This window comes from Gracilinanus agilis, chromosome 4 (assembly GCF_016433145.1).
Source record: "Gracilinanus agilis isolate LMUSP501 chromosome 4, AgileGrace, whole genome shotgun sequence".
Taxonomy (NCBI): Eukaryota; Metazoa; Chordata; class Mammalia; order Didelphimorphia; family Didelphidae; genus Gracilinanus; species Gracilinanus agilis.
Genome location: NC_058133.1, coordinates 121,198,490 through 121,224,127, shown reverse-complemented (window position 1 = coordinate 121,224,127; position 25,638 = coordinate 121,198,490). Strand labels below are relative to the sequence as shown.

At 36.3% G+C, this 25,638-nt stretch overlaps 1 protein-coding gene across 1 annotated transcript in view; it reads left to right on the top strand.

Moving 5' to 3' along the window:
* The first annotated feature begins 474 nt into the window (after nucleotides 1-474).
* The window catches only part of PTPN14 (protein tyrosine phosphatase non-receptor type 14), a 176,816-nt gene continuing 151,652 nt past the window's right edge, over nucleotides 475-25,638 (top strand). Inside the window, exon 1 of the mRNA XM_044674715.1 lies at nucleotides 475-494. The gene's annotated coding sequence lies outside the window, so the exon portion shown is untranslated. The remainder of the gene's footprint in view (nucleotides 495-25,638) is intronic.

Below are 25,638 nucleotides of genomic sequence, written 5' to 3'. Positions count from 1 at the left end.
AAGAGTTAGGTTTGGAATTCAGATTTCCCAGCTTAGCTCCCTAAACTCTGCTATGCCTCTCTTTTGATTCCAAACCTATCCTGTTACATTATAAAGTATGTTCCGTGGTGTGACCTTCTGCTACAGAACACTCTGCACACTATTATTCCACATTTCCTCTTGGATACCTTTTTCATCTGTTCACTGGGACCTAGTTATGCAGAAGCAATAAATACTTCAGAGCATAAATATTTTTGTTAAGGACCAAAGCACATTTCTAAACTGGTGAGCATAAGACCAAAATGGAAAATTACAGAGCACGTTTTTAAGCTTAGGACTGAGAATGACAGCCTAGTTGTTTTTCTTTTATGTCTTTAAAGAAACATGAAATTGTGGTTATCAGTGGTGTGAAAAGTATATTAAAATAACACATATCATGCTATTTTAAGATGCATTTTTCTCTCTCTTTCAGTTTGAAAACTTCACTCCCACCTAGTTTAAGTCTCCTAATGTAGGTAAGTACCCTTTTGTTGTTTATTGAACTTTTTTTGAATTAATCAAGATTTTTTTCATATCCTGACTCACATTGGTGATGGTAAATATTTCCTGGGTTTGGAGGGTTCTAATTAAATTATAGTACTTGCCAGGAGGAAACTTTTATACCCTTCAGAACTGTGGCATATTGATACAATAATTGCTAACTCTTTTTTGTTAAAACAAAAAACCAAAGAAACAAGTTTTATGTGAGTGAGGGGGACTGCCAAACATAATGGGATATTATTGTGCTGTAAGAAACAGTGAAAGGGATGATCTCTGAGAAACCTGGGAAGACTTGTATAAACTGCTGCAGAGTGAATTGAGCAGAACCAAGACAGCACTTTATATAACAACAACACTGTAAATAAAAGAAAAAACTAACAAACCTTGATGAGTCATTATTTAATTACTAACCAACCAGACTTCCAGAGGTCTAATGATAGAATATGCTAACAACCTCCTGACAGAGAAAGATAATGGATGCAAAATGTATCACAAAATATTCATTTATATTCAGGACCAATGTAGGAATGTTTGACTTGACTATGAATACTTCTTAGAAGGATTTCTTTTTCTTTTTCCAAGTTTTGGGGCTCTGATAGAGGAAGTATAGGATTAGGAAAAAGGATGCCAGAAAAAAAAAAGGAAAAGAAAAGAAAAAAAAGGGGGGAAAGGAGGGTCATTTAAGTATTTTTTAAAATGCACAGAAGACAACAGAAGTTAGGCTAGAAAGAATCATGTAAGAGTACAGAAACTAAGCCAGAAAGTTAGGCCAGAAGGGAACAAATGTGAGGCCAGGCAGAATCACACACAAGCAAGACAAATTTGAAAATTACTTATTGATTTTACTGAATATTTAAAAAGAAAATCAAGATGTAAATAATAGTGAACATAGATAGATAATAATCTGTGTATGCATGCATATATATAAAACAAACATCAACTAAAATGAGCATTCTATATATGTATATAAATACATATTTTAAACTTAATGTCAAATAAGATGAGCATTCTTTATATATGTGTATAAATACATATTCTAAAATGGATGAATATCAAATAAAATGAACATTCCCGTGTGTGTAAAAATGTATACACATATTTTATTTGGTGCTTAAGTTTAGAATAAAAATAAAGAAACAATAATTGTTATTTCTATCCCTATTTTTTCCTTATAAAAGAGAATAAAATAAAAACCATAATTTTAGTGAACCTCAGGCTTTTGCCCTAGGTTAAGATTGAGAAGAGATTGAGAGAGGAGAAATATGTCACCCAATGAAAACCCTAAGGTAGGAACAGTTGCTGCTTAATCCAGAACTTTTAGTTTCATTGCCTCCTAGACTGATGTTTAGTTTCTATGAGCCTAGACACAGGAATTCTCTCAAAATGGCTTGTGGTTAAGATGATACCCAGCCAAGTAGATTCATTTTTCCTCCATTCCTAAGTATAAATACACTTCGTCCCTCCCACTCAGCCTTTTGCCTTCCTTTTTGAAGTCCAGTTCTTTGAAGAAAGAGGATCTTTTTCTTTTTCCCTGTTGATTTTTTTTCCCTTTATGGTGGCATGGTAATTTCCATACAAGAAATATTAAAGTTTTTCTTTTCCTTTGGAATTTCAATACATTGCCTTTTTTCATTAATATAATTTTACATCATCTTCTTTTCAGAATATGTCCCTGCTGCCTCTCCTATACATGAAGCCCTCCCTTATAAAAATAATTTTTAAAAAACAAAGAAGAAAAGTAACTGTTCAGCAAAGTTAGACTATGATATATGCAATGTTTCACATCCATAGTTCTATCATCTCTGTAACAAAGAGAGATGCATTTTCATATCTCTTCTTCATGAAGGTCAAGTGTGGTCTTTGCAATTATATGGTATTGTTTCTATTTTTGTGTCTATTTTCACTTATATCAAATATATTCTTTGACTTGATCCTTTGTATAACATAGCATAGTAGATAGAGCATGATTTTAGTTAGAAGGCCTATATTTATGGACTTCCTTCAAATCCCAGCCGGAAGTCTTTCCTAATCCCCTTGAATTATAGTGCCTTCCTGCTTTTGGTGATTTCAAATTTATCCTGTATATATTTTATTTGTACTTAGCTGTTTGTATGTTGTCAGCATCTTCAGGGATTGTTTTTAGTCTTCCTTTGTATCCCTAGAACTTAGCATAGTGCCTGGTGCTTAATAGATGCTTAATAGATTTTTTTTTTTTTTTACTGAATTAGGTAAGTCATTGAACCTTGCTGAATCTCAGTTTTCTTATCCACACATTTATCTTGGAAAAGTTCTGCAGATGAATAATGGACTGGGCTCAGAAATGAATAGGAGGAAGAGAAAAGGCTGACCTTTGGGAAACTATACAATTCTTTGAATCATTCCAAACTTTGGCTTATAACAAAGCCCCATCGCTGAAACAGAAATATTCTTCTGGGGCAGGAAACTTTGCTCCCGCTATGCGCTCTATAATCCAGCCATATGAACCTATTTGTAGTTCCTCATACAGTGAAACTCTCTCTCCTGAATACATTCATTTGCACTAGCTGCCCCTCATACGTCGAATACTCTTACAGCTAGTTTCCAGGTTTCCTTCTCATTTCAGGGCAGATATTACCTGAGAAGCCTTTTCCAGTCTCTTCCTCCTTCCCTCCCTTCCAGACTCCCTTCAATCCATAGCGTATAGATCTTGTATATATGGAATGACTTATATGTTGTTTCTGTCATTAGAATGTGAGCTCCTCAATAGCAGGGTTCATAATTTTTGTCTTTCTTTGTACCGTTGGTGTTTAGCATAGTGCTGGACACAGAATACAGAAGGTCCTTGATGAGAGCTTGTTGACTGGTGATATTATATTAATGTAAGTCATGGAATCTTACTGTAGTATTCAGAGAATCCAAAGTTGAGGCTCATCCACCAGTCAGTGGAGAGATGTATGATTGACACAAGTGGGATTTCACATATCACAAATGAGGAATTATATAGAAGAAGTGTTATGAAGGAGCACCTCAGAGAAACATGACTAGAAAAGAAAGCAGGGACTAGTCATGTAGAAAAAGTAAATGAGAGTGAAAGAATAGGTGGACATTCATACATGGTGAGGAGATTTCAAGGGAGAAAGAGTCATATAGCACTTTAGGTGGACTCTTTCTTTTGACCTTTTAGGAGGAAATGGATGGGAATTAAACAGAATGAATAAACTTAGATGGGTTTTTATTAGTAGAGTTAGAGGAAATATCAAATTCATGAGATCTCAAATCCATTGGGGTTTTGGAATCTTAGCTTCATCCATGGGATATATTATTGTAACATATAACCTGTCAAGTTTCCTTATTTTTCAAGTAGATTTTCTAAATAAAAAAGTTAGAGGCAGGTAGGTGCTTCAGTGGATAAGAGATCCAGGCTTAGAGATGAGAGATTGTGAGTTCCAATTTTACCTCAAACACCTCCTATCTGTGTGACTCTGGGCAAGTTATTTAATTCAAATTGCCTACTGTCTTTTTGCCTTAGAACTGAAACTCAGTATCAATTCTATGACAGAAAGTAAAGTTTTTTTTTAAATGAAAAATGAATAAAAAAGTTAAAGACAGCCATTTTGCAATATTTCTACTAAAATTATGCAGCATCCTTCTATGGGATTTTCCTTTAGATGTACTGTAAAAATGAAAAATTTCCAATTCACTGTTTTGTGCCCAGGGCTTTTTTTTTGGAAAGTAAGCTGAAAGATCTGTTCAGCCACAAGGTGCTACAGAATCCAGTTAATGATCAACATAATCTCATTAAAATATGGCCACACTTTAACATACTAATTTTTATAATACCAGCTATTTTACTGTATTTTGTGAAATTAGATTTATTGAATTGGGCTACCAATTCCCAAGAAAACTCATCTCAAGAAACCAAGTTGAAAACAAGATCATCTACAAAACTTTGTTTAAATTAAAATAAAAAGAAATATAAAAAAAAATAAAAGTTGTTAGCATAGTGAATGATAATAACTAGCATTTGTATGGTACTTTAAGGTTTGCCAAGTACTTTATGAATATTACATGTATTTGTAATATTATTTAATTTTATCCTCACAACAACCCTGGGAGTAGATATAATTTTTATCTTCATTTTAAGAGTAGTTCATTTCAATAAACATTTATAAAGCATGTACTATGTGCCAGGCATTCTGCTAAGTGCTAATGAGAAAATCAAGGCAGAGAGATGTTATAAACAATTTGTCCATGGTTCATAAGTGTCTGAGGCTGGATTTGAATTTAAGTTTTCTTACTTCTAGTTTTAGACCCAGCACTTTATCTATTATGATGTTTAGGTCGAAGACATTTTATGGATCATGTCATGTAGCAGTACCAAGAATTTAAATTTTTATAGAACTTTTAAAAATCAAATCTTTAAAAATTTCCCCCAAATTACAGGTTGATACAATTTTTAATAATCATTTTCTGACATTTTTCGATCCATGTTCTCTCCCTCCCATCCTTCTCTGCCCCAAGAAGGCAGGCAATATGATATAAATTGTACATGTGTTATTATGCAATACATATTTCCATGCTTGTCATGTTGTGAAAAAGATGTATTTCATTTATACTAGGGAATAATTCATGGAGGAACTAAAGAGAAGAATGGTATGCTTCAATCTTTCTGTCAGTTCCTTTTATGTATGGTGGTGGATATCCTTTTTGTTGTGAGTCCTTTGGAGTTATCCTAGATTCTTGCATTACTGATAATAGTTGTCATTCAGAGTTGATCATTGTACTTTATTGCTGTTACCATGTACAACATTCTCCTGGTTCTGCTCACTTCACTTTGATCATTCCATTCATCATTTTCTAATGGCACAACAGTGTTCCATTACAGTCATATACCACAACTTGTTCAGCTGTTCCCCAATTGATAGATATCTCTTCACTTTCCAATTCTTTGCACCATAAAAAGAGCTGCTATAAACATTTTTGCACACCTAGATTCTTTTCCCCTAGCTTTGATCTTCTTGGGGTACAGATCTAGAAGCAGTATTGTTGGATCTATAGAACTTTTTGAATTGAGGCAGATAAGAAAATGACAACAAACCCAGGGGAAAGGAGAGGGTTTCAATTTATTGTGTGGATGGGACTTCTTTCTCTCATTCTGCTGCTGTTAGGGTGAAGAAAAACAGGACTAGAAGGGTTATTCTTGGCTACTCTCTGAGAATAACCCTCTAGTTTTGCCAGATTTCCCATTATCTCCTTGTTCCCTCCTGTGTGGGAGATCTGTCTTAGTGCCTTTAAGCTGTGGTAAAGAAGATCACAGGATCACAGATTTAGAGTTGGAAGAAACCTTAGATGACATCAAGTCCAACTCCTTTATTTGACAGATGAGGAAACTGAATCTGAGGGAGGATTAATGGATTCCCCTGGGATCACACAGGTAGTAGGCAGGATTTGATTTTAGGTCTTCCCTACTCCAAACCTAGTGCTCCCTCCATTTGGTCATTTAGCCTTAAGTTTGAAACTCTTTGCCTGGCAGTCCCAGATTCAGGTGTTCTGCAAGTTATGGCAGGTAGCAATGAAAATGTGCTTTTCTGTTCTGGCTGATTTTGAGATTTGAACAGAACAAATATAACAATGCAATAGTTATAACTTAATAGTTTGTAGTTAATTTCTAACTGTGCTATTAAGAAACTTACATTGAGATAATGAAGACATTAAAACAACCATTATTGGATTGGTTTTTCCAAAATCCATGAAGTCTCTTCAGTGTATCTGTCCACTTCCTCCTAAATGCTTTCTAAATTCTGTGACTCTCATGAAGGTCTTCTGTCACTTTCTGTCGTATTGTAATAAAAACAAGTCAGAAATAATGAAAAATGAGAAGACTTGTATAATACCTTAGTATGTAAACATATTAAATATAGTTTCATGTGGCAGGTAGGTGGTTCAGTGGATATAGAGTACTGACCTAGAGTTGGGAAGACTCATCTTCCTAAGTTAAAATCTGGCTTCAGATACTTATTAGCTGTGTAACCCTGAACAAATTTCTTCTTCCTGTCTATCTCAGTTTCCCCATCTGTAAAATGAGCTGGAAATGGAAATGGCAAACCATTCCAGTATCTTTGTCAAGAAAGCCCCAAAGGGGATCATGAAAAGTGGGACATGACTGCAAAATGACTTCAACAAAAATAGTTTCATGTAACTGTGGTGTTTGCCTTGATTAATTTAAATCAGAGGTTCTTAACTTGAAGTCTATGAAATTTTACACACATACATACATATATATATATGTGTAGATCTCTATATGTCAATATTTCAGTGTAATTGGCTTATTTTGTAATACTTTCTATTGAACTGACCTCTAAGGCACACAACTAGTAAAAAGTGACTTGCGTTCAAGTTCCATCTCTGACACAAATTGATCTTATGATCCTAGACATTTCTCAGTGCTCTTAGTGCTCTTTCTCAGTGCTCCAGGCAACTCTTAAACTTTGAAAGGTTACTACCATATGCTATTAAACACAAAATATTTTTGCTTCCCTGCCTTGCTTTGTTCATTTGTTCTCATATTCTAGGGATGTGAGGCATAGAAGCTCTCTGGCATCCTAATGAATATTTTTCATGATCTCTAAGGGACTTGTTCTCCTTCTTGTTATTGTAAACTGTGATTAGTTAAAGGCTGTGGCATCCCGTGTTCTTCCTAGTCTAATTAGGGAAATGCCCCCATGTTCCTGTACTTTTTAAAGGATTGCTCAAGCTAATTCTCAGTCTAAAAAATTGTTTAAAATTCTTTTCAAGGTATCATTTGTAGCATGTAGATTTATTATATAAAGCTCCTGTTCCTCCTTTCCACCTCCAGCTCCCATTAGAAGTCTCTTATAGAGATGAAATTAGCCCAGCTTCTGAGACATATACCTGTTTCATTTTGGTGCTGTTTTTTCCCTCTCCTCCCTACCCCTCCTGTTTTTCCTTCTTCTCTAGCATATCTGAACTGCCCACAGATCACTCATTTTGGGATATGCCCGGGCAGATCTATGTAACATGCTTTAATTTGTCAACATTGGGACGGGCCCAAAATGAACAGGCGGTGAAATTTCCCCCTCATTTCTGGATTTGCTTGCAACATATATAAACACAGAGACTTGTTTTTATATCTGTAATTCAGTCTGCGGAATGAAGGTTATGTTTAGGAGAGTAGTAAGCCGGATGTACAGAAAATGGAGTGTATTGGAATAGAAGGTATGTAAGTCCATGGGACTCAGGGTGAGTTTTTCCATAATTCCTGGGCCTGACTGTGATGAAGGTCAGCTTCAGCAGTCTGTTCTTGGGCAGGGAGAATGGAAGAACTGAAGGATTTGGTGGAGGGATTTTTGGTTTTGTTTTGTTTCTAAACAGATCTAGGAATTGCTGCTAGTGGGTACAAGAAGGGTAGCTGAAGATAAAGGAGAATGTTGAGTTCTGATGCTCAGAATGAGTCCATCTCCAACTTTATTTTTTTCTTTTCTTTGTTTTGGTGCTTTCTAGTACAAGAAGCTTTGTTTTCATTCTGGATATATTATTCCGCAGGGGCACTTTAGCAACAAATTACTTTCCTCTTTATGTGACATTGTCTCTAAGGCATGAACCTTGGAGTTGTTTTTCCTTCTAATGAGAAAGGATTTCCATGAATCCATCCAGTTTCTCAGCCATTGCCATCTATAGTCAAGGGTATATACTTGTAAGAGAAGGCAGGCTAAAGATGAAGAGGAAGTGATATTCAAATGATGAAAGAACTTATTGGATGAGACCAATATCTGCATGGAACTAATCAACCGAGCTAAGTTGTCATAACTTAGGTTAAGTACATGTAAACAAAGACACATAGCAGGATATCCTGTGTTTTCTGGGTTGGCAGTGTTCTCTTTGTGGACTAAAGTTTGATGTAAGTCATTCAACGTTTGCTAAAGGAATGGTTTTTGTAGTTGATTTTTGGGAAGGTTGAATTGTCTTGGATTGCTTTTCTTTCCTGTCTCTTACTTCTCCACCTCCCATCTTCCTTCACTCTTTCAAGATATAGAGGATTTTAATGAGAATACTGCATGTTCCTTTCAGAGAAATTCTAAACTCTTGATCCATGCTCCCCATTATCTAACTAGTTGTCAAATCTTGTCATTTCTTAGCATCTCTTGGATATTCCCCCCTTCTCACTTTGAATACTGCCACCAGTATAGCTTCATCATCTCATTCCTGAACTGTTGCAATAAAAGGCTACTATTTAATTGGTCTTTCTATCTCTCCAGTCCATCCTCTACCCTTTTGTCAGATTTATCTTCCTAAAGCATGCATCTGACCATGTCACTCCCCCTACCCCCATTCAATAAACTACAATGGCTCCCTGTTATCTTCATGATCAAATATGAAGTTCTCTTTTGGGACCTTTAAAATCCTTTATAATCTGGCTTTTCCCTATCTTTCTATTCTTCCTATATCTCTTGCCCTTGACAATTCTCTGATGCAGTAATGACCTCTTTGCCATTCCTGGCATAAAATTGTCTATCTCTCAACTCTGGGCATTTTAAGTGACTCTTCCCCAATCTGGAACTTGCTTGTTCCTCATTTCTGTCTTCTGCTTTCCCTGACTTCTTTTAAATCTCAATTAAAGCCTCAACTTCTGCAAGAAGCCTTTCCTAGTTCTCTTAACCTTAGCATTTTCCCTCTGAGATGATCTCCAGTTTATCTTGTCTATATCTTGTGTGTGCAGTTATCGGCAACTTGAGAGTAGGCACAGTTCCCCCCCATCCCCTTTCTTGTTATCTCTAATACTTAGCACAGTACTTGGTCCGTTGTGAGCTCTTAAATGCTCATTGAAAAATTATTTAGAGTTGGAAATGTCCTTAGAGATGGCATAGTTTACATTGTCTTAGAATCACATAATCTCAGGGTAAAAAGAGACAAAGTCAAATGTGTAGAAGATTGCCTTCTCTAATAGAGTAGGCATGTAGGTATCTAGGTTTTGTGGGAAGACCACAGGTAGATAGTTGCAGTCCATTGTTTTCCAAGGTTGCATATTTCACTTTAATTATAGTGCTTATTGTTGGGAAGGTTTTCTTCTATGGAAATGAAACTCCTCATGGACAAATATATCATTTATCATCTCTTTAATTCTTGTTTTTCTCCCCTTCCTCCCTAATTATGGGACCAAGAAAAACTGTAGTGTTAATAACAAAAACAATTAATTATATAGACAGCTCTTATCTCTTAAACTTTTTCTAAAATATTATCTATTTCTTCATATGATCATTAAATATTATCACTTTGATGCCCTTCACCTTTCCATACCCCTCCTTTGAATGTCCTCAAATTTATGAACATCTTCCCTAAGTGGTAGTGCTCAAAGTTGATACAGTAATCCAGATGTAATCTGAGAAGGTCAGCATGTATGGAACCTTCATTTCTTCCATTCAGGCTTGCATGCCTCCCTTTAAGAGGACAGAATCCTAAGATTAAATGTGACTTTTTTTTTTTGTGACTGTCATATTACCCTGACAACCCATACCTACAGCCCTCATTTTGCAGATGAAACTGAAGTTCATGGAGGGGAACTGACTTGCTTAAGAAATAGAAATAGTCAGTAGCAAAGGAACTCAGCTCCTCTGACTCCAAATTGAGCCCTTTGTATTATACCAGGCTGCTCCCTTGTTTAATTACTCTTTTCCTGTGGGTGCCCCAGACTGACTGCTTGATACTGAATTAGCTGCTTTCCTGACTTAGAAGAATTCTTCAGACTGCTACATCAGCACTCAAGAGACAAGCATTCCAAGCAGCTCTTGGCTTAGGGCAGCTCATGTTGCTGCTAATCATGTGGCAGCCTCCTGACTTCCAGAGAGACATGAGACCTACTGCTTTCCTACAATCCTGATTCACTGGAATTTCTCCCGTAAAATAAATAGTTTTTCTGTTAACATCATTTTCCATTAGTATGGCTTTTTGAAAGATTTAATTCAGAATAGGTTCATTCATTCATTGCAACAAAAATGAATTATTGATAGAATATTGAAATTCCATGGCTAGAAAGGTTCTCAGAGGCCATTTAACCTAGCACCCCCATAATATCTTGGTCTGACTCTGTTACTCTTCTGCTAAAAAAAATTTAGTTGGTCCCATATTGTCTTATAATCAAAAGGAGAAACTCCTTAGCCTGACATTTATGGGAATTTCCAAAGTTTATCTCCAACCTAACCTTTCCTCTTCATGCACTCCATCTCAGAGTGTCTAGACTACTAGCTATTTCTTGATTTTATTCTGCATCCTCCCATCTCCAGACACTGGTATAGGTCATCTTCTATGCCTGGAGGACCATCATACTCTCTTCTTTCTCTGCTCCTGGGGACCCTCTGCTCTTCATTAACAAAACCTTCTCTCTTAATGTAGTCAGAGTGAAGTTTGAGACCTTGTGTTCCATACAAGGAAGGGATGGCACTGCAAGACCCAATGCAGAATAAGAAGGAAGCTTAGCAGAGAGAAGGAAAGCAATTTTACTGGCAGAATATACAGTAGAAGGAGCAGTTAGGGAGGATAGAAACAAGTCTGGTCTACTGGGGTGCTTGGAGGAAATGTGGGAGGGGGCAAAACCTCTAACACGCAGTATATCTTTATAGGGTTCTTATCTGAGTCAAATAGGACCAGGTTTTTGAGGGCAGGGCCTTGAACCTTTTTTTTTTCTCATTTTTATGGTGAAATGAACAAACATCAGAATTTTAATATACAAAGAATTTTTTTAAAAGACTGCAAGTGAAACCGACCATTTCTGTAAAAGTTTTTATTTTTAACAAATTTTATTTATTTTTGGTTTTGTTTTGACATTATCTACATTTTTCAGTGTATTCTCGGCCCCGACCCCCTTTTCTCCCTTCTAGAAAGCCATCCCTTATAATAAAACATAAAAGAGGTCGTAGTGGGGGTATCAGCTCAACAAACTAACCAACATATCAAAAAAGTCTGACATTTTATGCATTGTTGCACACCCACAGCAAAGACCCCCATCTATGCAAAGACCTGGAGAAGAGGTATATTCTCTTATGTAGGGCTAAGCTCGGTCACTATAATTTCATAGTATTCAGTTTTCATTGCTTACTTACAATTCCTTACTGCCATTTCCATTCACCATTGTTGTAATCAGATTTATTGTTTTTCCAGTTCTGTTTACTTGTTTTATGCTGTACATATGCCTGCTTCTTCTTCTCTGTTTTTATCATATTCTTTATTTTGTGCAGCACAGTAATATTCCATTCCATTCATTTGTCACAGTTTATTTAGCCATTCTCTAATCAATGAGTATATTGTTTTATGTCTAGTTCTTTATGTTATTGCTGTCAGTATTTTGGTGCATATGGGGAAGATTTTTTTTGGTAACTGGCCTTTTAACAATGTGATTTCTGAGTCAACTAATATGGCCATTTCGGTCATTTTACTTAAACGCATAATTGCTTCCTGTAATGACTGGATCACTCAGAGCTCCATTGCGTGTGTACCCACCTCTCCACAACTTTAACAGGAACTGCTCTCATCTTTTGTCATTGCCAATTTGCTAAATGTGAAGTGAAACTTCATGGTTTTTATTAGTATTATTACCGATTATTATTGAATTATATCTTCTTTTTAATGATTTGGAACATTTGTTCACATGATTACCAATAGTTTACAATTCTTTTTTGAATTGCTTGTTTGAATTATTTGACCACTTATTGACTGGGAAATAGCTTGTATGTTTCTATCTATTGTCTATATGTCTTGAGGATTCAAGATGTACCAGAGATAATCTGAAAACGATTTTTTCATTTCCTCCTTTCTTTCTTATCTCAGTTTCCTCATTTTGTTATGCATTTTTCAATTTCATCTCATCAAAATTATCCATTTTATTTTTGTCATTGACTCTGTCCCATGTTTAGTTAAGAAATTCACCCTTTGGGAAAATTTATTGGGAATGGGGATGGGCAATGTTGAACCTCACTGTCATCAAAATTGGTTCATAGAGGGAAATATACATACAGATCCTCAGTTAGGTATAGAAATCTATCTTACCCAATAGGAAAATAGGATAAGGAGATAAGAGATATAGGGGAGGGGAAAATAAGGGGAAGATTTGATTGGGGGAGGCAGTGGTTAGAAGTCAAAACAGACTTTTGAGGAGGGACAGGATAAAAAGAGATAAAGATAGAGGTTTCCTATACAGTCCTTCAATTGTATATGTGGAAATGCTATTTTTTTGTTCAAGTTTAGAATTTAAAATAATTGAACCCCTAACTATAACTGTTAAAGACACTTGATCTGTTTCTCTTCTGATGTTTAAAAAGGTGTTATCTTTAATAGTTAGTTCACTTATTTATCTTGAATTGATATAAACATGGCTCCTACTCCCAAGGAGTTTATATTCATCTTTAAAATTTTTTTTCATTTTCCATATACAATTTTCATATAAAATATAATTTTTATTCTGAACTTAGACACCAAAAAAAGGCATTTCTGAACATGTCAGAAAACAAAAAGATGATTCTATGTGAACCTATGAATCTCCATTTAACACTCCTTGCTTTTTAAAAATGTATATAATAAATTCTACAAATTACTTTCAAAACAACCTTACTTGTCTATGCTTCTTGCTAAACTTCTTTCTGTTGATTTCTGTGAAAATGTCAATAACTTCCCTTTTTTTGGCATTACTATTGCTAACCCTCCTTTTCACCTATCCCATTCCTCAATTAATTGAGAGAAACAAAGATTAAAAAAAAAACCTCGTAGTAAATAAGGAACTTTCATTCTAATATAGACAGTCTGACAAAAAGTTGTGTACAAAAGACATATGTGGTGTAAATGGAAGGTAATTTCACAGGAAAGGCATTTGCAGTGGGTAGCCTCGGAAAAGCCTCCTGCAGAAGGTATTAATTGAGCTAAATCTTGAAGGAAGCTGAGGGAAAGATGGAGGTGAGGAAGGAAGAAAATTCCACTCAATGAAAAGGCATAGAATTGGGAAATGCAGATCACTTTGGCAGCTGAGGGGATGGTAGGAATAGGGATTTATGAAGCAGGGGGATAAACCAGAAAGCAATTGTAGTTTTCCAGAAGTGAGGGGATAAGTTCCTACACATATGTGAAGGTTGTGTAAATAGTGAAATAGAAAGGGACACAAAAACAGAACTGAAGATAGAAAGTTAAGACAGCATTAGACAGGAAATGTGGAGTGAGTGACAGTGATTGAGAGGCTGTTGGTGCCCTGAACAGTAATAGAAAAGTTTGGAAGAGGGATGGGCTTAGGAGAAAAGAGAATGAATTTTGTTTTGGAACATGTTGAGTCAAATCAAATCAACAGGCATTTAAGATCTTAATTATGGCACTATGCTAAGAAAGGCAAACAAAGTCCTGCCTTCAAGGAACATTCTAATAGGGAAGACAATATGCAAGCAAATATGTACATACAAAATGCATACACAGTTAGTAAATGGGAGACAATCATAGAAAGAAGGCACTAGCAGAAGGTGTATGTAGAAGGGAAAAGGCAAGACTGGGCTGGAAGGTAGAATTTTAGATGAGATTTGAAGAAAGTTAGGGAAGCCATCAGAGTAGAGTTGAAGAGGAAGACAATTACAAGCATGGGGAACAGCCAATAAAAATTCAGGAAGCTGAGAAGAGAAAGGTGTCTCTGGATTGAAGAGTATTTAGGATAGTAAGGAGTCTGGAAAATAGAAAGGGGCCAGGTTATGAGAGACTTTAAAAATCAAACAGGATTTTATATTCAATTCTGGACATAATAGGGAACTACTCAAGTTAAATGGATAGGGAAGGGATAAGACCTGGGCTTTAAGAATGGATAGGAATGAGGAGAGATTTCAGGCAGAAAAACCAAGAAGGTTATTGCATTAATCCAGATGTGAAGTAATGAGGGCTTTCAGTAGGGTGGTTGGTAGCTATGTGAGGGAAACAAATAGATAAATATTGTGAACGTAAAAACAAGATTTGGCAATTGATTGGATATGGGGGTGAGAGAGAATGGGGCTAGATGACACCTAGGTTGTAAACCTGGATGATTTGGAGGTTAATAATAATAATGATAATAATAACTTTAGGAAGAATGGAGAATTTTGAATTGGAGATGTCTGTTGAACATCTAGTTTGAGATGACCATTATGCAACTGGTGATACAACGCCTAGAAGAGGTTAGAGTTAGCTATACGGAGCTGGGAAACATCTACTGAGTGAAGATAACTGACTATATGGGAGCTAATGAGATCATTAAGCAAAGATAATATAGACCAGTGGTGTCAAACTCAAACAGGAAGGAGGACCACTAAACTGTACCTCAAGGGCTCATGTTGACTTAAAAAACACATAATAACAGTACCTATGTTTTATTATATTTTAAAATAATTTCTTAAATAGCTCCCAATTACATTTAAAAAAATGCTTATCTTTTGTCTTAGAACTGGCCCTAAATATTGGTAAATATCATTTCTAAAGCAGAAGAGCAGAAAGGGCTAGGCAGTTGGTTGGAATTAAGTGACTTACCTAGGGTCACACAGCTGGGAACTGTCCAAGACCAGATTTGAGCCCATAATCTCCATACTAGAGGCTGGGCTCTCTATCCTCTGAACCACCCAGCCTCCCCCTACCCCCTTTACATTTAATAATATTTGGGCCACATTTGAGAGTGTCTTGGGTCTCATTTGTGTTTGACATTACTGGTATAGACTATAGCAAAAAAAGAAAAGGACCTATTCTTGGACCTTGGGAGAAACCCAAAGTTAGCGGGCATGATCTATATAAAGGTCTAGCACAGAAGATAAGTACTAGTCAGACAGATAAGGAAAGACCCTACAGAGATATCATTCAGAAAAGGGTCATATGAGAGCATCAGATGCTGAAAAGAAGACTGAGAAAAGAGAGAAAATTAAGAGAATATCGATAATATTGGAGAGAGCAGTTTCTTTAGAATAACATGATCAGAAGCCATATTGCAGAGATTTCAGTTGTCTCAGTTTCCTCATCTATAAAATGAACTGGAGAAGTACATGGAAAACCACTCCAGTATCTTTGCCAAGAAAACTCCAAAAGAGATAAAGAAAAGTTGGACATCATTGAAAAATGAATGAACAACAACAAAATACTCCCCTCTTCAGAAAGATGATATATCAAGTTTAGGACACAGCTGGTGGTCCTTTTTTAGTTACAATATAGAATATATAAAAGGAGTAATTTATAATTAGGTGAGTAGTTAGGATGAAGCCAGATATAGAAGGGTGTCAGTTTATATTATATCCTCAGCACAATAGACTATCTTGCCTTTTAATTGTAAATTAGAGGAGCCTTCAAGGATAAATTCTCTCTGTTTTTGGTGGCTATTTACCATACCCAAATGGGAGTTATCTTGTAATTCCTTCTGTTGGATTTTTTTGTCCTTTGTTCATCATAGCTCACAGTCTTTTGCCCCAAATTTTTTATAATGTCATACAGTCTTTGTATAATCCCAACCCTCAGCTTTAGGATCTTATCATTCCCTTAAGCTACCCTGTATTGTGCTCTTATCTAGCATTTCACAAGGACCTTGGTGGGAAGAAAGTTTGGCTTTTGCTATTATTTTGGGAAATATTATTAACTTTTATTTAGTCCTCAGTGAATGATTGTTTTAATAGAGAATAATATCTAACTGTAAGGAAGTACAGTTCCATAAGTGACCGTGTTATATTTTTACTGAAAGTAAACCACAGTCATCACTTGCCTAGATGTTTTCATATCATATTTTTTGAAGTCTAATCTTAGTGCCATTGCTACGAGAATTATGATTCAGTGATACATAAGGCAGCCATGGAGAGGGAGAGTTGCTTAAACTATCTTGTAGCTGTCCCTAAGCATGCATCCTGTGCAAACTGGACCAGTAGAGACTATGAAGGAAGGTCATGGCACTAACCAACTTTCATGACACATAAAAGTACAGAAGGTCAACAGGGTGTCTTTGCTTTTCCATTTTTTGCTGGCTGGCTCTAACTCCACCCATGAGGAGAATTTTGTTTTCTCATGGAATTGTAAGCCTCAGAGATAGAAGGGAAAACAAGGAAGATTCAAGGGCTCTTTCTCCCATGACCTCCCTTTTAAAAATTTGGTATCTATGATTTCAGCAAAATGGAGAATGCCTGGTCGTCAAAATTCCATTATCATCATAAAGAGTTGCTTGTAAGAACCGAGAGGACTTGCTAAGGTCAGTCACCCAATTTGTTTTAGAGGTGGAACTTGAACTCAGATCTTCTTGATTTCAAGGTTGGCTTTCTATGCAGTAAGCCAAGCTGTTTCTAGAGAAATATATTACTTCCAGGTGGGAGATGGCAATATAACGTTTTTAATAAAATCCTAGATTTGGCACAAGAAGGGCCTTGGCAGTCATCTTGACCAATCTCCTCTTTTTATAAAAGATGAGGAAATTGAAGCCCAAAGAGTTTTGCATGACTTGCCCATAGTCACACAATAAGCAATAGAGTTGGGACTCAAATCCCCCATTACCACCAAGCACCCCCCAAATCCACTGCTTTAATAATAAAATATTTTTTCTATTTCCTTATAAATATTGGTATTACTAGACACTAAACTTTATAAATAAATGGTAAGTAAAGAATTTAGAACTTAAAAAATATTTAAAGGCATGAATGTAGTACATTGTAATCATTAGTCATTAATGTAGACATTAGTCATCAACAGTACCAGTTAGAGATTCGAAGTCTTGAATAAAATAGTTTAATGGGAAAAAGTAACCAGTTTCCTCTTTTTTTCCCAGCAACTCCCCCAAAAGTTGAACAATTTGGAAACAAAATTGGATTATAAATTTTTTTGAATGATGACTGAAATGTGGTATTTACTCTAGTTAAATGATTTTAAAAAATTATGTAATAGATTTTTTTTGTTTTTGTGTATATAAAACTATCTATAAGAGTGCTTCTTAAACTGTGATCCAAAACACTTCAATGTTCCATAAGGAAATTTTAATGATGACATAGTTCTCTAAAATAGTAAAAGTAAAAATACGTATTATAATATTGCTATGTGCAAATGTTTCACTTTGCTAATGTGTTAAATTGACTCATTTTTTTTATCAAAATCTTTTCCCCATTCTTTCAATCAATCCTCCTATATGCATATATTTCATCCATAAAATTTCCTCTGGCCATACTAGTAATGCAATGCTATTCTAGAGTTGTCTCTGTTTGTAACATACACTAAATGGTTTAATTTTGCAAATATCCCTGATGAACTAATTTTGTTTAATGGAGAATGCACTGGGTTTCAGACCAGAAGTAAACTATTAGTTCTTAAGAAAGACCTTAAGCAAAACAAATTGTCAGAATCTAGGTTTCTTTAAACAATTAATACTTGTTTTATTTTCGTTTCTCCTAAGGATATTGAGAAGAAAGGGGAATTGTAAATTGTAAAGAATCAAAAATGACTTAGGTTAGATCAGTTAAAATAAAAGATTTAAGAAAACAAGTCTTTATTATAAACTTTTAACATTTTGTTATCAGTCAGTCCATATTCTAACAAACCTCTTGACCTCGAATCTCATAATTAAAAGTAGGGTTCCAAATTATAATAGAAAGAGCACTGGAATGACAGCCAGAACTTATGACTGTAAACAAATAGCATCTATCACCTCTTTAGCCATGCTTACTTCTGTTAATTTTCTGATTTCCACTCTTTTTATTCTGGTACTTCTTTCTTCACCATGTCCTAGATGTTTTCTCACCTTGGAAGATCCCTCTGCCCCTCTGGCCCCTTCCTCTTATTGGTTTATTCCTCCTGGAACCTTCATTTTTAAGAAAGTGCTCAGACCAGCCAGGGTTACTCCTTCATTCCTCCCTTGGAATTCTCTTCCTCTGGGTACCACCTCTTCCTCCTCCACCCCTTCAAGATTCCTAGTATGTTTATTACATTAGAATGCATTCTCTCTGAGGGCAAAGACTTATTTTATTTTTAAATTTTTTTTTTTACTTCTTAAGTTCATTTTTAGCTCTAAAATACTTGCTTTCTCTGAAGTATAAGTAATAATAACAATGCCACTTACATTTCTTATAGTTGACCTCTCCATTTCCTTTATAGCTCTAAAATACTTGTAGTCTCTGAAGTAGAAGTAATAATAGCAGTGTCACTGCATTTAATAGGATTGAAAAATAAACATCAGCCAATAGTTAGGGTTGGAGGTGATTTAATGACATAGCGGGTACAGTGCTGGCCCTGGAGTCTGGAGGACCTGAATTAAAATTCGGTCCCACTTACTAGCTGTGTGACCTTAGGCAAGTCACACAACTCTCTTTTTGCCTCAGTTTCCTTATATGAAAAATGAGTTGGAGAAGGAAAAGACAAACACCTCCAGTATCTTTGTCATGAAAATTCCAAATGAGATTTGGAAGTGTCTTCAGGAAAGAAATAACTAATAACTGCCAATTTAAGGTTAGCTACTCTATTCAGGTCTTGTCTGACTTAGAATGCAAATGAATTTCTCTCTGAGTTAAAGGTTAGGTAAGGAGGCCTGGTCATTGTTTTCCACCCACCTTGCCTACATTCTTTTCTTTATTATGCAAATATGCCAATTGCAAAGCCTGATTGCTTTGGATTTTGGCTAGTGAAAAACCTCCTTCTCCCTATTTGGGAAGGACAGAAAATCTAGAAATAAACTAATATCAAGGGGTGGAGAAACCTATTTCAATCTGGGTAGATCTTCTGAAGCCTGCTAAGATGATAAAAAATAAATCATTAGAAGAAAGCACAAATCACTGACACTGAGGTCTCCAAAAACAAGGCAAAGTTCCATTCAGTAAAAGTTGTATTTAGTTCTTTTCGTTCCCTTGACTCCTCTCCAGATTGTTTTCCCCTATCTTTTAAAAAATTTAATCAAGTATAATCAACTAAAACAAATGTTCACATTGGCCATGTTTTTAAAAAGGCTCATATTTTAATCTGTATCTTTCAGTTCTCTATCAGGAAGAAGGTAGCATGTTTCACCATTAGCCATCTAGAGTAGTGGTTGGCCATTTTGCTGATTATAATTCCCAAGTCTATCAAAGTAATTTGATTTTACTGTATCTTGTCTTTGTATAAATTGTTCAGTGTCTGTTCAGTTCACTATGCTTCAGTTTATTCAGATCTTTCCAGACTTCCAAGAACAATTCCTCTCATCGTTTTTTATCATCATTAAGACAATAGTATTCTATTGTTATAGGGGTGCAAATGGTGAACTCCTGGGTTCAGGAAGGAAACCTTTCTCAAGAATGAGAGGACTCCAAACTTAGCTTAAAAATAAAAAGAGACATTTATTATTAAGATAGGATTAATGGCCAGCAAGACAGCATGAGTGGAACAACCCTGGGGGGTTGCCGTCCAAGACATGGCACAGCAGCATGAGAGGAGCAACAATTGGGGTTGCTCCCCCAATGCCCCAGTTCAGGGATTTTTATATTTTTTACTGTAGTGTGGACATGACTTCTTGCACTCAGCCATTCGGTGGGTGGGGGGTCTGCCTGAGATCCTCAGGGCTTAGGCTATCAAGGTGTGCTCTTTTTCTATCTCAACCTAAAGGACTTCCAAGGAAAATGGTCTTTACCTGGGGAGTCACAAGGACAGGAAGGTAATTTCCCTGCTTGAGTTAAGGGGTACAGGGTCCCTGCCATCTCTGAACAATGCCCTTGTCACTATCACATTTATATGTCATGTGTGTTCAGTCATTCTCCAATTAAAAGGCATCCACTTTAGTTTCTAATTCTTTATCATTTCAAAAAGAGCTTAAAATTTTTTTGTATATTCTTAGAGTTTGTTTTGCCTAGGACTAATCCTCTTAATTCGTCCTCCCTCAAGTTCTCCCTTTTCTCCTTGCCTTTTATTTCTCAATGGAGTGAATTATATTTCTGTATCTAGCTGTGCATCTGATAATTCTTTACTTCTTTGACAATTTTAGATGAAAATAAGGTTGAAGTTGAAGTGCCAGCTACTTCCCCCACCTCTTTCCCCTTGTTTGAATAGACTTGTACACCTCAAGTTTACTAGGTGATTTCCCCTAATTGTCCTCTCCCTATATTTCCCTCCTTTTTTGAATTTCTCTTCTCTTCTCTTCCCTTTCCCTTTTCCTTTTAAGATCATCAAGATATAACAGAATGACTTTCAGGTTGCTCTTATTCTAAGAGATCTAGGCAATCTTATGATTTAATGAAATGAGATCTAGGTTCTTTTTTTCAAATAATTAAAAAATTTTTCCCTCTCCTTGATCAGTCTTCCAGGTCAGTGGTTTTTTTTCTATGAGATAGCTTACATTTTTAATTTTTTCAGGCTTTTGACTTTTAGTATTTTGTTTACTATTTTAGTATTTGACTTTTTATTTTAGTATTTTCTGTTGTCTTCTGCTGAAGTGGATTTAAAGCTGGGCCTGGAATTAGTTCAAATGTGGGCTATATATATATATATATATAAAGCTGTGTGATCAGGGGCAAGTCACTTAAACCTATTTGCCTCATTTTCCTTAATTGTAAAATTGAGCTGGAGAAGGAAATGGCAACACATTCCAGTATTTTTGCTAAGAAAACACCAAGTAGAGTCACAAAAAGTCAACCTTGACTGAACAACAACCAACCACAATTTTCAGGGAGTTTATTCCTAGAGCAAGTCCTTGTAAGGGTTTCAGTTTGAAAAATAGAGGAAAATAAAAAAAAAAGAATCTATTGATATACAGAACCAAAAATGGAGGCAGTTACTGCCAAGCTGTTAATTCCCATTCCAATTCTTTCTTTTGACACTCATTTCTTTTCCATTTTTTCCCCTAGCACTCTCATTTGATTTATAAAAACACTTTAAAGCTTATTTTTTAAAAATCTTGCTTTATCTCTTCCAAAAATTTTTAGTTGAATTTGGGCCCAAATTGTGTTTTTTGTTGAGGCTTTGTTTGTAGAGGTTTTGGAATTCTGGATTTGTGTCATGAGGATCCCTGTCACCAGAATAACTTTCTGTGGCAGGATTCTTTTTTGTTTGTTCATTCTTCTAGTCTACTTCCTGACTTTGGATTTGATCATCAGGACCAGGCTTTGTGTACTTCTGGAGGGAAGATCTGCACTGTTCCTGCTGGCACTTTCTTGTGTATTGAGTGTTGTGTTATTCCAGGATCTTAGGTATAGGTAAGGGTTCCTAAAAGCTTTTAGTACTTCTCAAAGTGGTAATGATAGTACAGATTTGATTACTTTCTTGGTCTGAGTTCTACAAGTTCTTGACTTGGGTTTGTGAAAAGTCTTTGGGACTTGTTTCCTTTGGAATTTTAGTATGTTGCAGCCGAACTTTCACCATAAGTCATCTGGGAAGCTCTGCTGGTTCCTGCTCTGGTTATTCTATTTTAACTTCATTCTAGGCTAGAGGCTGGACCTGAGTCCCTGCCCTACTCCTGGGAGCAAAATCGCATGACTATTGGTTGATTCTGAGTTTGTTATTCATTACATAGCATAGGGCTTATGACAGTGATGACTCCTTACCTGAATGCTATCTTTGGACATTCAATCTCCTCTGAACACCATCTCTGGGCATAGGTTCCTTCCTCAGTCTGCCCTGGATCTATGATCCAGAACTAGGTAGTGAACAACAGAATTGCCAGTTGGCGTCTGTACCCTGCATCTTGCTCAAGGTCACAGTGCTCCAATATGGGTCTGGGATTTTGTCTTGCCCATGTGCATCAGTGCTCTTTAGTTCCCCAAAAGATAGAATGCTTTGAGCTGTTTGATCCTGGCTAGACCCAGCTGTTGGAGCCTCAGACCTCTCTGTTTCCCATTGTGGAGCTGGATTGGAAATATATGTATGACTCACTGTGTGACTCACTCTGCCTTTATCTTGGTTTTCCCAATCAGGATTGGGTCTGGTTTTCTAGATCTGTTTGGAACAATTTTGGAAGGGGGCGTATGTATTTAATTGTCTATACTTCTTCCTGCTGTTCTGCTATCTTGGTTCCCCCTTCCTCATAATTTCCATAGGAGCAATCCAAGAACAAAGGAGTCTAATTTAGTTTGGTGCCATGCTTTTTTTAATGTGGCTATGTAAGAAAACGAAGAAGTGTGTTTTATTAATTGAGGTTTTCAAGGAGAGGTCCAAAGACCACTTGCTGGACATGTTGTAAAGGGCATTTTTTTAATTGTTTAATTAGGAGGTTGGTCTAAGGCAGGGATTCTTAACCTTTTTTTTGTCATGTACTTCTTAGACATTTAGGTGAAGTCCCTGGACCCACTTCTCAAAAGAATGTTTTTATATGCTTAAAATATATAGGATTATGAAAAGTGCCAATTGTATTGAAATACAGTTATCAAAATTAAAAAACAAATCCAAATTTATGGACTCCAGGTTAAGAAACCCTGCCCTAAATGAGCTTTATGTATAAAAGGATATTTACATCATAGATTTAGAACTGAAAGGGACCATAGAGATCAGTGAATCCAAACCCTTCCTTTTGCTGATGAGGGAACTGAGATACAGAGAGGTTAAATAACTTGGCCTTGGTCATACAGTTAATAAGCTCCTGGGGCAATATTTGAACCCAGGTTTTCCCTTAGTTCTAAATCCAGCGCTCTCTCCACTATGCCAGAGAATGTACCATATTAAAGTTAATTTGTTGTTATGAGAACACTATTTAAGAACTGAAGGCATTGACATTTGGCCTCAGGTCCTTAAAGATGCATACACCAGGGCAATTAGGTGGCTCAGTATATAGAAAGTCAAGCCTAAAGATGGTTGGTCCTGAGTTCAGATTCAGCCTGAGACACTTCTTAGCTGTGTTATCCTGGGCAAGTCACTTAACCCCAGTTGCCTAGCCCTTACCTCTCTTCTGTCATGGAACCCATACTTAGGACTGATTCTAAGACAGAAGGTAAGGGCAAAAGGGAAGACTCATTGGTAATGGTGGTTGTATTACCCAGAAACAACTGTGATGTAAAAACAAAAGGAATATCAGGTTGTAATGGTGAATATGTGTGTTATTGTGAAAACATACACACTCATATGGGTCCACTCCTTCTCTTAAGTAGTTTAGCCATTCCTCTTTAGAAGTTTTATTTTCCTGCATAGTAATTAGCATTTCATTGCATCAGTTCAGATTACACAACACTTTAACAGCTGGCACGAGTTCATACCTGTTTTCATTCCTTCTTACTTCTGATTCAACTACTTGGCTTTGTAGGAATGATTGCATTACTTGCTTATAATACTTAAAAAAAATACAACTCACATGGCACCATTACATTATCAGAGGCTGATATGGAACTGTTCATCTTGATTTAGAATGAAGGCTTGTATTCACTTGCCCTCCCTTTATGCTTAGATTCCTTCTGACTTATGAAGTCTTCACTTTTTTTGAGGCTTACTCCTAACAGACTGTTCAGCTTGCTGTAAGGTAGGTTAGCGGTTAACTGGGCTGCTCTGGGTTCCCTGAAACATCTATCTGCCTACACTCCTTCTAGTCCCCATTTTCCATTTCATCTGCAAAATTAATGAAAATGTGCCATTATTTTATTGCTAGAGCTTAAAGCTATTCTTATTCATAGGAAACCTTTTAGTTTTGTTTCCCTTGCATTTATCATAGTCCTTGGCACATAGCAGATGTTTAAGAAATGCCTACTGACTTGACTTTAGGAAAGAATAAGAAAGAGAACTGTGGTACATGACAAAGAATACTTAAACCTGGAATTTATAGGATGTAGGTTCAACTAACAGCTTTGCCTCTTTTCAACAGGAGGGACTTGAGCAAGCCATGTAATAAATAAATAAATAAATAACATTTAAAAAATACCTACTAAATACTATTCAAACACTCATTAAGCATTAAAAAATTTTTTTAAACCCTTACCTTCTGTCTTAGAATCAATACTGTATATTGGTTCTAAGGCAGGAGTGGTAAGAGCTAGGCAATGGAGTTTAGTGACTTGCCCAGGGTCACATAGCTAGAAAGTGTCTGAGGTCAGATTTGAACCTAGGACCTCCCATCTCTAGCCCTGGCTCTCAATCCACTGAGCTGCCCCCATTAAACATTAAATATTTATTATATACAATGTGCAAAGTTCTGGTATACAAATAGAAAAGGCAACCCCTGATCTCAAGTAGTTCACATTCTAATGAAGGAGAGAACATTTGGATTTGTTTTTTTTTTTTTTAAGATACCAGTCAGATGGAAAGGTTCTATTGTCCTAAGAGGCCAAAGGCCAAACTGATATAATGAATTTCCTTTCATGTAATTTCCTGATAGAATTGTATCGGGTTTTGCTATGAAACCAACTGAAAAGTGCCAAGGAATTTGGTGGCAAGAAATTTCTTTTTTGAGTCTTTGGTGGTTGGGTCTCCCAAGGAGGTGGCACTTCAGTATTGGTGGCTGGGCTATTCCGAATATTGACTATAGGTCTGGGTTGCATAAAGAACTGATGGTAGTGGTAAGGCTTTCAGTGCTAGGATTTTTGGGCTCTGGGTTCTAGGCTAACTATCTTGTTCTGATGGGAAGTGGTAGTCAAGGTGGTTTGACTTGCTTGGAAAATGATGCCTCTTGTCTTTTTTTGGGTTGCCTTGCTGTTTCAGCTAGTTTACCTTTGGTTAGTTTTCCTGGCTCCTTCTCTATAAAAGACATTTCCCCAGATGATGACTGTTCGGGTTGGGCTAGAAACAGAACCTGTGGTCTTAGGGGTTCTACTATTCTCAAAGATCTTGATTCAAAGTTCTTTGATCAAGATCTAAAGGGAGACAGTGGTCAAGTCAACAAACATTTAATTAACTATCTACTCTGTGTCAGACACTGTGTGATAAATGCTGAATATAAAAGGAAAGGTAAAAGATAGTCCCTGCTCTGGAGGAACTCACAGACTAATGGGGGAACCACATGCAAACAACCGTATACAAACAAGGTAACTGTGATGTTTTGACCAGCACATGCCACCTCTCTCTTTCCTTCAGGGTGTTTTAACTTCACTGAATTCCCTGGACTTCATTTTCCTTATCAGTAAAAATGAGGAAGTTGGACTTAGATAGTGGCTCTGTTCTCTTCTGGCTCTGGACCTGTGATCCTTTGACCTTGTACAGAGTTCTTAGTTTGAGATTTTATTCCAGGACCATTGCTTATTTGCATTTAGGCTC